The sequence below is a fragment of the Pseudorca crassidens genome, chromosome 15, assembly GCF_039906515.1.
Source record: "Pseudorca crassidens isolate mPseCra1 chromosome 15, mPseCra1.hap1, whole genome shotgun sequence".
Taxonomy (NCBI): domain Eukaryota; kingdom Metazoa; phylum Chordata; class Mammalia; order Artiodactyla; family Delphinidae; genus Pseudorca; species Pseudorca crassidens.
The window spans coordinates 68545681-68563458 of NC_090310.1; the positions used below are offsets into that span (position 1 = coordinate 68545681).

A 17778-nucleotide genomic window follows, 5' to 3' on the forward strand; every position below is an offset into this window, starting at 1 on the left:
CTGGAGAGACGGATTCCCGCCCTCTCAGCCCACAGCTCTTCAGGATAAATCAGTGGAAACATTCTGCAGCGAACAATGATCCCCTTGGGTTATTTTAAACATCACTTTAAGTCTTCCCTACCTGTCCTGCTCTCTAATTGCTCTTCTGAAACGGTGTCATTCACAACTGGATTATTAATGATCTGAGAGGAAGCCAGGGGTCAAATTGGGGAGGAGCTTTCAGAGAAACTGGGGAGGTTGGGGGCCCAGAATAAGCCCAATCCAGAGGTTTTCACTTCCCCAAGAAAGGTCACGGAGTTTCCTCAGCAAACAGGAAATCACTAAACTCAGGTTATACTGTCAGCCTCAGAAGAACGTTGCTATATAATAATAAGTAAGGGATTTCTTTGAACAAGAAATGGAATTGAATTAATTGGGTATCACCCTGAAACTCCCCAAACTTAAACCTTCTCTGTGCCCCACTGGCTGGCCCTGGGGTGCCTAGGGTTCTAGTCTGGAGGCTGAGAAAGCTCAGGAAACAAGGCCCTTTGTGCAGAAGAGAACTCTATTGTTCTAAAGCCCGCGTTCAGTGAGTGTGGATTCCAGAGAATGTTTGGGGATGGATTTTTTTCCCCTTTTGTTTGTTAACTTTCTCTCCTCTTCCTGGGGGGTGGGGGTGGGGTGGAGAGAAGGGTCTTCTCAACAGCAACTTAAAGATAGTTAAATCCACTGTCCTCTAAAGAAAAGATGGTGCTGAGTGGAGGGGTCTTCAGCCCAGGAAAGAGGATTGAATTCAATGATAGGAGCCACCGGGTGTGTATTACTTTTTATCTCAGGGAGGCAGCCCCTTTCTAGATCCGGTACCTCCCAAACAGCGGCAGACGTCAGTGGAGGTACGACCACTTCCTTCCTCCTTTGCTTCACCTCCTTTCTTCCCAGAAAGAGTAAATGACGCGATTCTACGTCGCAGGCCACGGTCCCCATACTCCCACTAGTCTGGCTCTCGTCTCCCACCCCTCAGTTGGGGGACCTGATCACACAAACCTGCCCCCACGGCAAGGCCTGGTTGGGCTCCTTGACGTCCTAGGAAGCCTTCTGACTCAGGCTTCAAGGTAGGAGACTTGAATTGCTGGCACTTGTACTAATGCTGTGTGACCTTGGGTGGTTTACTGCGGCTCTCTGGGCTTCCTGATGCTCTTCCATCAAATGGGAGCAAGAATCCAGTCCTGGGCTTCCCCCTTTCCAAGCTAGTAGTGTTGGAGGGTGGGAGGAAGCCCGTAAGGAAAACTCTTCCGAATCCTGGTCGCTTCTCATCCACCTTCAATTTCCAGCTGCTCAAAGGGTAGGGTGGTGAAGGGGTGGGGAGCACCCAGAGACGCGAGGACCCTTCCTGGAGCTGCCTCGTCGGCCAGGCAGGGTAGAGCGCGCCCACTCCCTTCCCACGAGCTCAGGCCCCGCCTCGGGGGAGGAGCCGAGGGGCGGGGTGGAGGCTCGCGGTCGTGCGGATCAGGCTTCTGTCGCCGCACTGGCAGCTGCGGCTCGGGGACGGACGGACCGAGCCACGGCCGGGAGCCGCCCGGGGCAGGGCTCGGGAGAGCGGGTGAGTTCCTCCGCTGCGCCGCCTGCTTCCCTGCGTTCTGCAGCTCGACAGGGCGGGGGATGAGGATCGCGGTGAGGAGGCGGTCCCAGCCTCTGAGGGTCTGGCTGGGGGTGTGTGTGGAGCTTTGGCTAAGGGCTGGCGGCAGAAGGTAATTTGGGGGTGGGGGGAGCCTGGAAAGGCGGGTACCGGGAGCGCAGGACCCGAGAGTCGGGCTGGGGTGGGGGCGTTCTCCCGGGTCTTGCGCGCCAGAGATGAGGCCGGGGTACGGGGCGCAGTGGCAGGTTGTTGGCTGCGGCCGCCGTGGCCGGCTCTTGGGGCGGGCAGGGGGCTCCTTCGCGGGTTCTGGGCTCTTGGGCCGCCGTCTGCCGGGGGGCGCAATGCCGGGCAGAAGGAGCCACAACCAGCACCAGACAGCCCCGGCGCCCAGCCTCGGGCCCGGCACGGGGGCGCCGCCCCCTCGCGTGGCGGCGCTTGTTCCCCGCAGGCGGTGGCAGGGCGCCGAGAGGGCTCCTGCCTGGGCGGGAAAGGTCCCCAGGGCAGGCGCCCCCGCGTGCAGACCCGCCTCCTGCGGGATCCAGCTGACAGCGCCCCGCGGCCCCGGGGAGACCCCGCGCGTGGTTGTTCCCGGCCTCTCCGAAGGGCAGCCGTGCGCCCGCGGCTCGGTCCCCCGCACCTGGAGCTCTCCTCCCCTCCCGAGTCCCGCGCATCGACTCCTGCCGTAGGAGCGCCCCCGAGCGCCTAGGATGGGCAGAAACTGTGCAGCCCTCCCCGGAGAGGTCGCGCAGAGGGGTCTCCCCAAGGTCACCGGGAGCGCCCAGACTGAACTGTCCAGACTGTCCCGAGTGGAGAGCCAGGGGTGGGGGGGCGTTCTCTGCCCGCCTCCTTCCCTGAGGCCGACTCCCCGCCTCCTTCTTCTCCAGTCCGGACCGGCTTAGCGGGAGATGCTGATGATGCAGCTCCCAGCCTCGGGCGGATAATTGGAGCTCTGAATCTGGCCCTCCTGGGAGGGCGGCGCGAAAAACCCGAGACCCGGTGCTCCCGGGCATCTCTGGAGCCCGAGGAGAGAGACGCGGCTCCATAAGCGCTTCTCAGAACCGAAAACCGAGCTGCTTGCGCGCCCATGTGACTGGATTCCACATAATGGGCCCCTGTTCTGTCAGAAGCGCCCACCAGCTCTCAGCGGCCCCGGGCACCAGGTGCCGCCTCTGAATCGCCCTCTGTGGAGGACCCGGACCCCCGAGGTATCAGGCGCCCTTGCCCGCAGGGCGCCCCCGGGAAGGGGCCTGCCGTTGGCCACTTCGGCCAGCGGGGGTACTTCCCTGTGGGCCCTGCCATTGCCCGTGTCTGGTGAAGCACCGGAGGAAAACCCTCCATCAGGGAGGCCTCCTTCGAGACTGGCCATAAAGCTTCTTAGCTCAGCCAGTGACTAGCTCTCTGCCCGAGAGCGAGGCCCTTGGCCTCGGAGCCTCAGTTGCCTCTAGGAAACGGGGCTAATCAGGCCGTGGGAGGATGGGGAGAGGACCGTGTGAGGTGCTGGGTGCAGCGGAGCTCGGCAGCGGTAGCGCTCCGCTGTTAATACCAGCGCCTCTCAGAACGCTTTGCAGTGGGGCGTGTCTCTTTTTTAGGCAGGAGCTGAAGTAGAGCCCTGGTGGGTGGTTCTGCAGGGGCTGGGGGAGTTTCCACATCTTCCTCCCTCTGCTCTGTCATAAAGAGGCAGCTTGCGGGCGGCTGGTGGGCGCTGGTGAGACCTTTCAGCTCTCAGCCTGCTCCCGGACTTTCCCACACAGCCTCCCAGCCCCTCATCTCCCACCTGCCGCCAGGATGTTGGAGGCAAGATGTCAACCAGACACTTTGGACCTTCAATTTCGTACTCTGCTGTGAACTGGAGTCTACCCAACAGCATCCCCCTCCCTGGAACCTTCCTGACCCCTCTCCTGGTCCCAGCTCTTGCCAGCCTCTGAATGTCTTCCTTCAGGAAGACCACTTGATCCCGCTCACCCCTCTTTTGGTCTCCTCCCTCTGTGCCGTTCATTGGCGGGCTCTGGGTTGGGGCTCCTTGCATCCTTGCGCCCTCTGAATCTTTCCTGGCGTGGAGGGACATGGCAGGCAAGACCCAGTGCATGCTCAGACTTCGTTCTCTTTGGTAATTGATGCTGGAGTGGAGGTTACGTTTCTAATCCAGCTGTTACGTCTGTTCGGGAGCCTGAGCCACAGGGCTAAGAGGATGCTGACGCAGAAAGGAGGGTTTTTCCCCAAGGCAGTAACCTTCTGCAGAATTCATTTGGACTCTTTGGAAACTAGGGCCCCAGGTTCTTCTCAAAACCTGCTCCATACCCAGCGTCAACATTCTCTAACCAACAGAGACTACAGCCAGAATGGCTTTATGGATCACGGAAGGCACATACCTGGATTCCTGTGCTGTGTTTGGACCATCAGGAACCTCACCCAACCTTGACCCCTGTGCCAATCTAGCCACCCCCACCTCCATGCCACCTGCACCCAGGACTTGAAGCACTTGGTGTACAGTGGGTCCCAAGTGGCATTCTTCCAGCAGAGGCTAGGATGACCTTCTTTATCCTGAGTACATCCCAGACACTGGGATTTAAGGAGGACTTGGACAAACTTGCCTCCTACAGAAAGCCACAAAGTTTGAAGAGCAAGGGAGTCAGATAGGCCTAGTTCAAATTACAGGTCTCTACTTAAAAGCTCTGTGACCTGGGTAAATTATTTACTCTCTCTCACTCCTCGTTTTCTCATCTGTAAAATAGGTATAATAGTAATGCCTGCTCTGTGGGGTTGTGAGGATTCTGTGAGCCCGTGATGCACAGGAAGTGCTTCGTGCAGCACCTGGTATGGGCAGGAATGCAGGACATGTTTATCATCACCATCACCACCATTTCCTCCTTTGCATTGGGCTCTCACAGGTTCCCCCCTCTCACCCTCACTCCCCCACCCCCCGAATCTGGGGGATGTCAGAACTCTTCTGCCTCTAGCTAACAGGACAGGGAAAGCCCCTTAGCCTGGAGGGGGTGCTGCTGATTTCTGGGAGTTCAAGTCCAGCATGGGCCTGTCTCTAGGAAGTCTGTCATTTAGCTTTTCTCATCTGGCTGCCGTTTTGCAGCATTTGTTGATTCGTTCAACAGATGTTTACTCCATTCTAGCTATTGTGCTTAGCGAGGGATTTCAAGATGAATCAGGCAGCTCTCAGGCTTCTCAATCTAGGGGCAAAAGGTGATAGTGAGGACCCAGCTTCACTGGCAAGAAGAGGAATGAGGAGTCGAGGGATGGATGAACAGGTGGGCTCGGCTAACGAACCCAGGTCTCATTCCTGAATCTGCCACCTTGTAGCTGGGTGGCGATGGACAGATGCATTACCTCTAGGGTGGTGATGTGAGGAGAATGGTGAGACCACATGGGCAAAAACCTCAGCTCAGAGCCTTCTAGATATTAATCAGTGCTTGCAAATGTTGGTTGCTATTATTATTAGTCTGCAGTGACCAATTGCAGGTGGGCAAGTTTTGCAGTAGGGGCACATTTGAGCCCTTCAGAGACAGATATCCAGGTGGTGGCTAGTAGGGGGGTGGGCAGCCTGAGCCAAGAGAACAGCTTGTGCAAAGGCACAGAGGCTTAAAAGTGCTGAGTGTCTCGGAGAGCAGTGAGCAGGAGTTATAGCTGGAGCACCGTCCCCGTAGGGTGTGACTTAGGGAGGGGCAGGAGGCAAGGCCAGGGAGCAAGGCCATCCTGCCAAGGGGTCCCGAATGATTAAACGCTTGCTCACCCAAAGCAGGCCCCCTGCAGCTAACGGAGATGTCTGATCGCAGTCTAGAATTAACTTCTGCAGGCGAGGAAGGGCTGGTCTGTGCACGTTTGCCAGTACATGAACTGTCCTTTCCTCTTCCTCCTACCTGGAAAGCACAGAGGTCCCCTCCTTCTTCCAGAGATGCTTTTGCTACTTCTGCGCCTGTTTCTCTCTTCCTGGGACGTTTCTCTCTTGAAGGAAGGGGATGTGGGTGGAGGAAGCGTCACGCTCTCGTTCCCTCGACCATAATAAGGTACCAAGTACTTTTCTGGATGCTGGTCACTGACCAAGGTCTCTGCTCGTATTGCCATCGAATCCTCATACTGATTTATTGAAGTAGATGCATTTATCCCCACTGAACAGAAGGGGAAACTGAGGCACAGAGGATGAGGCAGTTTGCTAAAGGGCACTCAGCTCATAAGCGGCAGGAACTCATGTCTAGAGGTCTCCGAAGTTGCTCTGTGCTATGTGTACCACCTCGCGCATGCCCTTGGTAAATACCTAAAGCTGACTGCAGAATGTCTGGTAGTAGCCCTGGATGCTGGGCTGTAGGCATCTTGGCGATGGATCACAGTGGGGTGCGCTCCGGGTCCCTGGGGACTGCCCCATCCTCTCCCAGCCCTGATGTTTGGGAAGGCCCTGCGTGCAGGCACTTGGCGACGGGGAGCTGTTCTTGGATGTCTCAGAATTCAGGGCTTCCTTCCTTGGCCCGCTAGGCCCCACGGACGTGCCTTGACGCAGGCAGTCTGCAGCTTGATTGATGTAGCAGGTGGCAGTAGCGCTCCACGGTGACCCCAGGAAGGAACGAGTCTTTTAGGATGGCTGGTTAGAGCATCACGTGACCACACACCCTACCTGTTTACAGAAGACATCAAAACAAAGGCTCGAATTTCCTTTTCTACAGGAGGCAAAGTTCAGGGCCACGGGTTCAAATCCTGCCTCTGCCTTTCACTAGCTTTTGGGTGTTGGCCAGTTTCTTCACTTCCTTGCACCTCAATTTCTTCAACTGGAAATACAGATCACACACACACTCACACACACACACACTCACACATATACGTGTATGTGTATATATATACAATTCAGAGTTGTCATAAGGGATGTAATCACGCATGAAATTGACTTCCACATCATAAATATATTGGTATCGTATCCACAAAATTTCCCTCCATGGCTCTTAGCATAATTGCGATTATATGGCTATCTCTGGTCATTATCCTTTTACTCTGTCTCCCCCGCACTAGGCCAGTGGTTCTCAACTGGGGGCAGTTTGGCAATGTCTGGAGACATTTTTGGTTGTCACAAGTGGGAAAGTGCAGAGGGGGCGGGGAGCTACTGGCATCTGGTGGGTCAAGGCCAGGAAGGCTGCAAGATATCCTACAGTGTCCAGGGCAGCCCCCCAGAACAGAGAATTGTCCCATCCCAAATGTCAATAGTGCCGAAATTGAGAAAGCTTACACTGGACATGAGGCCCCTAAGGTCAGTGACTGTGTCTGATTCATTCAGCCGTGTGTCCCCAGTTGCCCAGCACGATGGCCGGCACACAGGAGACAACCAATATGCATTAAAGGGATGAATGAGTACTTGGAAGGCCTTATGTCCCTTGGAGTCCCAGAGGTTTGGCTTGCAGGACAGTTTGAATGGACCGAAGCGATTCAGCTGAACTTGAATGATGAACAGCCAACTGGTCATTCAGGCCAAAGAAATCCAGACCAAGCTCTTTTCCTTCCCGAGCAGGTGCTAGGGGGCCCGAATTATCAGCACTGTTGCTACGATCACCGCTGCATTTTGCTCATATAGACGCAGGACCCACCTTTATCTGGACAAGCAGGCTGGGGCAGGGGAATGTAGGTGCTCATAAGGAACGCCCTGTCGGCTGGGCCCTTGGGATCTGCCAAGCTGGGGCGCAGCTGCTGTCAGCTTCCTGTTTTTTTCCCTTTCTGGTGGAATGAAGGAAACCCACTGAATGGCTATTTTTCCACTGACATTTACAGCAGTGTGATAGGCCTTGGATTAATGAGGTCAAGCTCCAGTGTGAAATCTGCCTGATAACTTGAAGCTTGGCCAATAGGAAGACATGGCTTGTTTTCTTTGAGCGTTTGATGTCTTTGGATGGCTTTGGCCAGGGAAGTAGGGGTCACGACTCTATACAAAAGAAGGGAATGTTTTACGCCCCAGAATCATAGAGGCCAGAGTTGTTGTCTCTTTTTCAATTTAGTGGGAAGGTTTATTTTCATGTGAGCTTTGAAATAATTCATTAAAGCAAAGGTTCATCATGAGCCTCATCCTGCTGAGCCTAGATCTGGGCTGTTGAAAGGACCAGGCTGCTTTTCCAGGGCTCTCTGGGAGTTTGAAAGAAAAGAGCGGCCCCAAAGGGTGTTTGGACAGGTTAGAGGTGTGCATGGATTAGAACTTATTCTGATGGGGGAAGGAATCTTGAGCACAGCCCTCAAACTTGCTCACAGCCTTTGGGTTTCTGTAAAATGCAGAATCTGATGCATTAGGTCTGGGGCCTGAGCATCTGCATTTATAACGAGCTCCCAGGGGGAGCCATTCTGCTGGTCTGTGAACTGCACTTTGGGGAGCAAAGGTCTGGGGAAGCCCAAGTCTACAGGTGAGGGGTCCCTGGTATCACCCACTCAAGCAAATTTAGCCTGTCGCGCCTGTTCGCCCAGCCATCTGCTCTGCAGGCTGGTTTGCAGGGGAGCGGACTTACTGCTCCCCTTCTCTGTGTGCCCAGACCTGGGACCAAGCCTGAAGGAAAGGCTGCTTGCCCGCAAGGAGCAACGGAAACAGCCAGAACAGGTGTGAGGGGCTTCTAGCACTTCCAGAAACGTGTGTCGGGGGACACACTATTCCTGGGTCACCTGGTCACCTGGGGATTGTTAAACACACAGATAGATCCCTTGGCCCTAGCCCAGCCTACCTGAGTCAGAACCGGCCAAGGTGGGACCCTGGGAGTCTGTATTTTTAAAAGGTGTGCCAGGTGATTCTGGTTCACAGCCAGGCTGGCAGAGGGGAAGCCAAGAGGAAGAGCTGGCAGCACGTGGAAGTTAATTGCTCAGGAGGCCCGGTGTAAAGTTGTAGCATTGTGTTTAGCCTGATGGCACACGGCTGAGGGAGGGACCTAAAGCTAGCCCGCGCCGCTTGCCTAGCTCTGTACCCTGCAGGGTTGCATCTACCTGGAAGGAAGGGCATCTTTTTCTTTTTTTTTTTTTTGCGGTACGCGGGCCTCTCACTGTTGGGGCCTCTCCCGTTGCGGAGCACAAGCTCCGGACGCGCAGGCTCAGCGGCCATGGCTCACGGACCCAGCCGCTCCGCGGCATCTGGGATCCTCCCGGACCGGGGCACGAACCCGCGTCCCCTGCATCGGCAGGTGGACTCTCAACCACTGCGCCACCAGGGAAGCCCCATCTTTTTCTTAATATTAATAATAATGGTTAACAATTAGTACTTATTATGAGCCAAGCACTATTTAACTTTTAGTCCTCCTAGCAACTCTAAGAGGTGACCTTACCACGACCCTGATTTTACGGCTGAGGAAAGTGAGGTTCAATGACTTGCCCTTGTCACATAGCCAGTAAGTGGTGGAGTCAGGATTTGAATCAGGACATCTAGCTTCCAAGTCCTTTAACTTAATCATGATGCTGTCTGACTTTGGGCAAAAAATGCTGTTGCACTTCGTAAGCTGTCCCTGCCCTGAGGGAGTGCCTTTCTCTAGTTCTTCCCCAGATGGGGGAAAGGCTAGCAGTGACCTTGGCTGGCTCTGGAGTCAGACCTCAGTTGGATCCCTGCCTCTGCCACTTACTGTAACCTTGAGAAGCTATTTGCTAACTTTGCTGAGCCTCAATTTACCAGTGTGTAAAATCGGAATAATAATCGTATGAGAGGCTATGATTATTTAGCCTGTGTCTGGCACATAGGATGTACTCGATACATACCAACAATAATTATTACATTAGTGTCAGTGAAGTCAGTCCCTGGGAGTCATAGCTTCAGAGCAGAGGGGATAGGCGAGCAGAGCCCTGTGTCACTTACATCCCAGGGGACTGGGTCTGTTGTTTTGTTCACCCTGGTTACTTATGTCTATTACTTACCTAGGCATTCCTAACCTTTGCTTCTTGGCGCTGGTTACAGACCCCAGTGTCCATGCCAGCCTGGCGAGTTCTCAGAATTTCTTGGCTCCCAGAATGTTTCAGAGTCTCAGTCAGAACTGGCTTTATTTCCTGTCATCCAAGAGCAAGTAGAAGGCACACATTCTCACACTTACTTTCTTCAGGGCTCTTGGGTCTTCTTGGTGACTTTTCCTGTCCCCAGATTCCTTTCTGGAACTCTGTAGTCATCATCGCCCCACCCCCACCCCATGAACTGGGCAGAGAAAAAACGCTTTAGAGTCATTGCCTATTGCCTTATTAAGAAACAGGGAAGAGTTTCTCCAGAATTTCATTTTTTTTTTAACGTATGAAATCAAGCTTTTGTTTTCTTATTGCTGTATTTTATGCTTTTTAATTATAAAAAGAAGACAAACTCATTATTAAAATTCAAACCGTACAGAAATGTGGGAAATGGAAAGGGAAATTTCCCCAATCATCATCCACTCATTTCTTTTTCTCCAGAAGAAATCCCTGAATGTTTTATGTCTTTCCATAAATTTCTTATGCATATACAAATCCACATGCATTTACATGTTTATCCTTTTTTCTTTTTAACACATCTGTACAACCCTTTTCTGAAACTTCCCTTTTCAGCTAATTTATCTTAGCATATGTCAACACATATAGATATACCTCAGTCCTAAAGGCTACATGATATTCCCGTAATAAAAATTTACCATAATTTGTTTTCTAGTCCCTTGCTGGCAGTGAAGATTATTTTGTTTTTTTTCCTACTACAAGTGTATGATGCTATGACATCCTTGCTTACACAGCATGTATCTTTGTACACTGGTATGATTTTTTCTGTAAGGAAAATTCCCTGCAGTTTGAACTATGACATTGTCAAACTGTCCTCCCAAGAGGCCAAACCAATTTCATTTTTCTTTTTTTTTTTCTTGGCACGGCATGCAAGATCTTAGTTCCCTGACCAGGGATCAAACCCATGCCCCCTGCAGTGGAAGCGTGGCATCTTAACCACTGGACCGCCAGAGAAGTCCCGAAAACCAATTTCTATTCCCTCAACCATGTGTGTGAATGCCTATTGCCCCAACCCGTTCTCCATCACTGAGTAACTTTAATTTTTGCCAGTCAGATAGGAATAAAATAGAAAGAATGTTTCTAGGTCAAGTTCCACAATATTTCAGATTTTATGACCCTTTAGACCGTGGCTACATAAAGATTGTTAAATATTCAAGAACTGCATTTTACTTGGCTTGATGCTTGGAATTAGAGACATAAAATTAAATTAAACCAGCTCCTTCCCTTCGGTTGGTCCCTGTCTCCTGAAGGAAGCAGACAAGTGGGCAAATAAAATAAGAACAAAGCTGTGCTAGAGAAATGTGTAAGCTAAGTTCTGTTCGATAACCTCTTCATGACTATCATAAACGAATTTGTAAAATACAGCATACACTATGTCCCGGTGGGAGTGGGGATACTTGAAATCCTCAGAAGAAAATGACTTGTTAGAAGCAGAAAAATCATGCTGCTTACCCCTAGTGGTGGCAGCAGAAGAGATGGGCAGCTAGGAAGGGAGAAGTAATTTTGAAATAGACTTTGTGGTAGTTTCCATGTTTACTAATGAGGTTTGTTTGAGGGAGGCTGTGCAGAAACCCAGCTGAGTTTGCAGCTGGTGCTGATGACCAATCGCTCGTACCTGGACAAACGTGTATGTTAGTCCAGAAACAGTGAGAGCAAAGGAACAGAAGGCTGGCTTTAAAAATCCACAACCTTGGAGCTCATAGAAGTTGGATGTGGGTGGCATGAATTGGCGGTTACTCCAGGGGTTACAAGGATGCGTGCTCTGAACAGTGCCCACTGTAGACTGGGTGCACAGAATGGGCGTTCAATGAATGAGTAAGCATCAAAGATGTCTGTGTCTTGTAAAAGGGCCTCCTACTCAAAAAGAATAGATCCATTTAGAAAGGGGTAATGACCACCTGATCTTCCCACCTGCGGGAGCCACGCCTTAGCTATGCATTTTCTTTGGGCTACCTGTCTTGGATAGCTCTTCATTCACCGCAATACCTTAAGAACAACACGCGACAAGGAGCAGCTGAGAATATCTGAAACAGTGCTGTGGAATGAAACTAACCATCATTTTACAGCAAAGCTTCTAAGCCAGGATCTCTGGAGCCAATTGCAAAGCATGCAGAGTTGAAAAAAGACTGTGGAGCCAGAGACGGTCCCAACTCATCCTTTCATGGATGGCAAGGCAGGGGCCAGGTAAGGTACATCCTGGGTCTGGCCCCCACATTCCTCCAACAGCCAGGTCTATTTTGTCTGGTTTGATTCTATAGCTCTGGCTCCAAGTCAGAGGACCACTCCCTATGATACGACTGATGGAATAATGTCAGTGAATTTCAGTCTCTTGGTCTCCCACCCTCCTGTCTACCCTCTTCCATTTATTGAAAATCTACCACATGCTGGGTGACTCTAGGGTGGGATGAAAAGTTGAATAACATCTATTCCTTGTCTCTCGAGAGCATCTAGTTCAATGGAAGAGGCAGATCTGAAACTAACAATTACTAGTTGAGAGCCACAACAGAGATGTGGTCAAATGCTTTGGAACTAAAGAGGAGAGAGGAACCCGTTTGGCACAAGGCAGATAAAGAACAATTCGGAGGGAATGAAAGGAGCATGGAGACAATATTGTGTAAATGAGACGAGGCAAGTCAAGTGCTGAGCACGGTGCCTGGAAAGCACTTAAGAGATGATAGATATTATCATTACAGCACTTGGGCTAGCTCTCAAAGAACAAGGAAAAGCTTGGCAGGTGGAGGGAAAGAAGGGTACTGCCACTGCATGGGACAGCATGAATGAAGGTGAGGTGGTGAGTGAGGCAGAGAGACAACTCCATGGGCTTTGTAGAGGAGAAATCTAAATCTGTGTTGAAATTCTAGTTCTGCCACTCACTAGTTGTGACTTTGGGCGTGTCAAGGTGAGCCTCCGTTTCCTACTCTATGTACTGGAGATAATGAGACCTGTTTTTAAAGGCTCCTTGTGGGGATTAAAGTTAATTTATGGGCAGTACCTGACACATAGCAGAGTCTCAGCCAATGGTGGGTACCATTGTGGCGTGTGAATCCACCAGACCTATTAAGTGTAGCTGAAAAATTGAGTGTTTAGTGGACTTGGGGAGGGTGGGAGGGAGGTTAGGATGACCAGAGGTAAAGCTAAACATGTCAAGGCCAGATACTGGATGGTCTGGTCTCTGAGGCTAAGAAGTTTAGACTTTACAGGCACTGGGGAGACATTATAGGCTTCCCTACAAGGGAAATACAGGATCAGAGTTGGGTGCAGAATGAAAACTCTGCCAGTGGTGTGGATTGTGGGTTGGAAGGTAAGAGATGGAGGCAAGGAGACCATTTTGGGAAGTGTTGCCTCCCATGTTCCTGTCTTGACAACCCACAGCTCACATTAGCCAAGTGGAAGCTCTGTTAAGTCCTGCAGACAAGTGCTGCCTGGAGAGGCAAATCAGGGCAGTGGTTCAGAGCATGGCCTTCAGTGTCAAGGTCAATGTGGATTTGAATCCTAACCCTGTCACTTACTGGCTGTGTGACCTTGGGCAATTACTTAACCTCACTGAACTTTAGTTTACTCTTCTGTAAAATGAGGATTAATAGTACCTTTCTCATAGGCTTATTGTGGGATTAAATGAGATAGTGTAGATAAAGCAGCTAGCTTAGCTCCAGGAATGTAGTACGTGTTCAAAAAGAGTTAATCATTAAAAATTTAAAAATTGTTTATTTCACCACGGAACCCTTTTTCCATGTAACACCTGTTAACCTCCTCTGGAGCTACTAGTGTTCCACAGAAAACATCCTGCTTTAACCTTTCTGGAGAAGCAGCAGCACTTTCTGCTCCAAGAAATAAATAGTCAAGAGGGTTGCCAAGTTCTAACACAGTGGTTCTCGGATGCATATTAGACCCACCTGGGGAGCTTTTTAAAAATTTCAATGCATGGCTGCACCCCAGACCAACTAAACTGGAATCTCTTGAGATGGAACCCCGTATTTTAAACATTTTTAATGGTTTATTAAGGTAAAACAAACACAGAAAAGTACCCACATCCTAAGTGAATGAATTTTCACACATCGAACATGCCCAGGTAAGCCATATCCTGCTCAAAAACCTGAATATTATCAGCACTTCAGAAGCCCTTCCTCAGTCCCTTCCCAGTCACCCCGACTCCAAAACCACAATTCTGATTGATAACAACAGAGATTCCTTTTGCCTGTCGTTGAATTTTACATAAATGGAATCATGTAGTATGCATTTTTGTGTTTGGCTTATTTTGGTTAACAATGTGAGAGATCCAGATTGTCAAGTGTAATTGTGTATTACTCATCCATGCTGCTGGACTAGGTTCCATTGGGTGTGTGCACCATAATCTTTTTTCCAAACTACTGTTGGTGGGCATTTTGGATAGTTTACACTTTGGGATTATTGCAAATCGTGCTGTCAACATTCTTGTAAATGCCTCTTGGTAAATGTATATAGAAATTTCTGTTGAGTATATTCCTAGGAATGAAATTGCTAGATTATAGGGCATCATAGGTTCAGCTTTAGAAGATATTGCTTGAGCAGTTTTTTAAAGTGACTGTACCAATTTATATTCCCACTCAGTTTATAAGAATTCTTGCCAACCGCTGGTATTTTCTGTCTTTAAAAAAAAAAAGGCCACTCTGGTGGACATATAGTAGTCATGCTCTGTGATCTTAATATAAGTTCCCAGCATCTCCAAATGATTCCAACTTTGTAGCCAAGTTTGAGAACCTTTTTCCTGACAGGTTTTGAAAAAGCAAAACACGCATTAATGGAACGGTATAAAGAGGTGTTATAATGGCAGGTGCCTCCCCATTGACTCTCTTTGACGTCTCTACCCAGAGTTTTTTATAGATCTGATCTGTCTAATCAGCAGGGGAGGATGCTTTTGCTGTGGAAGGAGAATGTAGAGGTGTATTAAACCTGACAGCCTGTGCCTCATTCATGTGTGCTTTATGTGGGCAAATGGTTCCATCAGGAGTGATCTGGAAGCTGGGAAGAGCCCATGACAGGACTTCAATCTCTTCTTCCAATTTAAGACCTGAAATAGAAAGGAGGACATGAGAAGTGACAAGTCGTCTATACAGATGTCATCAGATGAAAATATCTGGTCTTTGAGATCAGGATTTAATATTTTATGTTGTACTTTTGCTCCCAGCTTGCCCAAGACCTGGCACTTGGAAGGTGCTCCAAAAAAAAAAAAAAAAAAACAGTCATTGAAGTCAATATTAGAACTATGTAACTGGCTCTAGTGAAAAGCACAACTCACATGGATGCAGAGAAAGGTGTTGGTGTGGATTTAGCTAATCTGATGAATAGTTTTACTTCTCTGTGGTTTCTGTGTTGTGGCTGGTATTTCCTATTTATTCGTTTATTACAAGCATATTTTCCTTTATACCCTTAAAGGAAATAAGGGGTCATTTTGTGGATAGATCTCTATTGTGCCTTTCCTCTTGAGTTTGAGTCATATTTTCTGTTTTTTGTTTTTGTTTGGGTTTTTTTGGCCACGCTGAGGCATGTGGAGCTTAGTTCCCCGACCAGGGATTGAACCCACACCCCATACAGTGGACGCATGGCGTCTTAACCACTGGACCTCCAGGGAAGTCCCTTTCCTGTTTGCCTTAAAAATTTTTTTTTTTCTAATAATTTTAGGTTACATCTTGAACATCATGAATGAGACTTGAAGAGACTCTTGGTTCTATATGTTCCTCAGAACAGTAATGACTTTTAAAAAAATCAGTTAACTTGACCAAACAAACTCTAAATTCAGTTTCCCCCTGGGTAGGCAGCAGCTGAAATCTTTCTTCAGTTCTTTTAGCCTTAGTTGGGCTGCTTGGAACCTGCCCTGCACATGCAGCATTCAGAGAGATTTGGACAGAATCTATACTCAGCATTTGGGGCTACCATCTGCGACTCTTTTCTGGGATGCTTTCTCCTCACTTCCCAACTGTAGTTACCTGAACTCTGTCCTTTAATTCCTCAAACGGTAAGAGCAAAGGTTCTCATCCAGGTTGTAGCTAACAGGTACAACACTGACTGGGGCCTGCCCTCGGATAAAAAGCTACAAAAACATGGAATTCACCTAGTGCAAATTTCTTTCTTTCATGTGTTGGCTCCCCTCCGGTTTCTGTCTGCTTGTGGTTGAACAAATTTAGTGCCTTCCAATAGGTTGTGTGTGTGTGTGTGTGTGTGTGTGTGTGTGTGTGTGTGTGTGTGTGTGGTGTGTAGAGTTCACAATAGTTATATGTGAGGGGGTGTGTCCAATAAGAGCTACTCTGCCGTTACCAGAGCAGAACTTTTCTGATCAATAGTTTTGTTCATTAAGGGACCCTTAGGACCCCCATGCTTTATGGCGTAGCACATAGTAGATGGTAATAAATATTTGTTGATTGGTTAAATGAATGCAGCTTTAAATTAAAAGTGGAAGTGAATTAGAGGAGAAAACTGCCCAAAGAAAATTCTGAAATTAGTTACTTGTCGTTGACATCAGGCACAAAATAGAAAGAGTGTTTAGCAATTTGCTGGAGAAAATGATGAGTGAGAGGATTGAAATTATATTAGGGCTCTGAGTGTAGACCAAAGTCTCTAACAAAGTGAACCTGAGATTTCAACACGAGGAGATAAGTTCAATTGTGACGGTAACATCACTTTCATGGGATTGAATCTATGGCTTATGGAGAATTTTCAATGGAATAAGGGGTCATAGGGGAAGCAGAGGTATGCTTGGAGTTCTGTACACCCAAGAGGAGCCAAGAGGAGGGAATCAAAGTGAAGGGACTTTGGCTGGAGATCAAAGAGGGGAGGAACGAAAGCAATGTAAAGGCAGGTTACTACAGCCTGCCTCTCTCTGCATGGTGACCTGGAAGGTCACAGATCCCATACAGAGAGACTTCAAAGCCTGTGTATTGGATGGAAACTTCATTTACCCAAATGCAGAGGGTCTGGAAACTTCCTGATTTATTCTACTGACAGCTTCATCTCCCAGAGAGTAGAGGAGAGAAGACAGTTGCTGTTATGAATCTGGTTTGGGAGCTGTTGGGTAAAGTGAAAATGAGAAAGTGCTCACCAAGAAAGCGAACAGTAGTCATAGGGGGCTGAGCTCATAGGGTTTGGAAGGCAGAGTTTTATGAAATTTAGGATGAGATACTTATATTTCCTGCCTAAGCCTCCAAAGGTGATGACAGCTCCAATAGTAAGGGAAGTTATGACTGTAATCAGTTATCCTCACTCTGCATAGATTTCATTTATTTTCCTGCAAAGGGTTCTCTTCTTGCTTCTAGTCGTGCTTTTGTGGCCCATCTTTCCTGTCTGACATTTTCTCTATTTTCAAGCAGGGGAGATAATAAAAAATACTTAATAAAATACTTAATAAAAATACTTAATAAAAAATAACCATCATGGCATATGACTGAGCAATCAGAAAAGATGCCAGCTATAGACAACTGGAATAGCCCTACTTATGGGTTCCTTAACCTCTCTGAGTCTCAGTTTTCTCCTCTTTGAAAGGGGAACAACACCTACCGCAGAGTTGGCACAATGATTCCAAGAGATGTTACATGTAAAGAATTGGACCCATGGAAGATGTGCTGTGCACAGAAGCTGCCATTTTTACCCTGCATTCTTTATCTCTGGGTTCATTTCATCTACATATTTTATAGGTTCTGAGATGCTTATGTTTTAGTTTCGCTTTTCTTTTTTTTAAGTGGATCGGTCTTATTTTACTTTTTTTTTTTTTTTTTTTTGGCCCACACTATGCAGCATGTGGGAGCTTAGTTCCCTGACCAGGGATCGAACCCACGCCTCCTGCATTAGAAACGAGGAGTCTTAACCACTGGACTGCCAGGGAAGTCCCACTTATGTTTAGTTTCATTAAGCATATGTTTTTACTCTATACTGATTTCAGCAAGTATTTGCTTTATTACCAATTGATCTGTCTGGTTTGTTAGTCGCAATGTCCTCTTATCTCCTTGATGATTAATACCTTGGATTTTCTGAAATCTTGTGTTTCATGAGGAAGATCTTTTAAAGCACTTGTGGTTCTTTTAGAGTTTTTTCCTGGTTCCTTCTCCTTTAATATACGTAGACAATGGAATTAGACAGACATGGGTTCGGATCCCAGCTCCACCACTTACTGGCTGTGCAGTTAATTGGTACCCATTGTCTGCATTGCTCTAGCCCTTTGTCTCCTCATTCTTTCTTCC

At 48.7% G+C, this 17778-nt stretch overlaps 1 protein-coding gene across 1 annotated transcript in view; it reads left to right on the top strand.

Annotated features, from left to right (window-relative positions):
• Positions 1-1356: 1356 nt before the first annotated feature.
• The window catches only part of PPP1R16B (protein phosphatase 1 regulatory subunit 16B), a 102762-nt gene continuing 86340 nt past the window's right edge, over positions 1357-17778 (top strand). The window contains exon 1 of the mRNA XM_067708130.1: positions 1357-1579. The gene's annotated coding sequence lies outside the window, so the exon portion shown is untranslated. The remainder of the gene's footprint in view (positions 1580-17778) is intronic.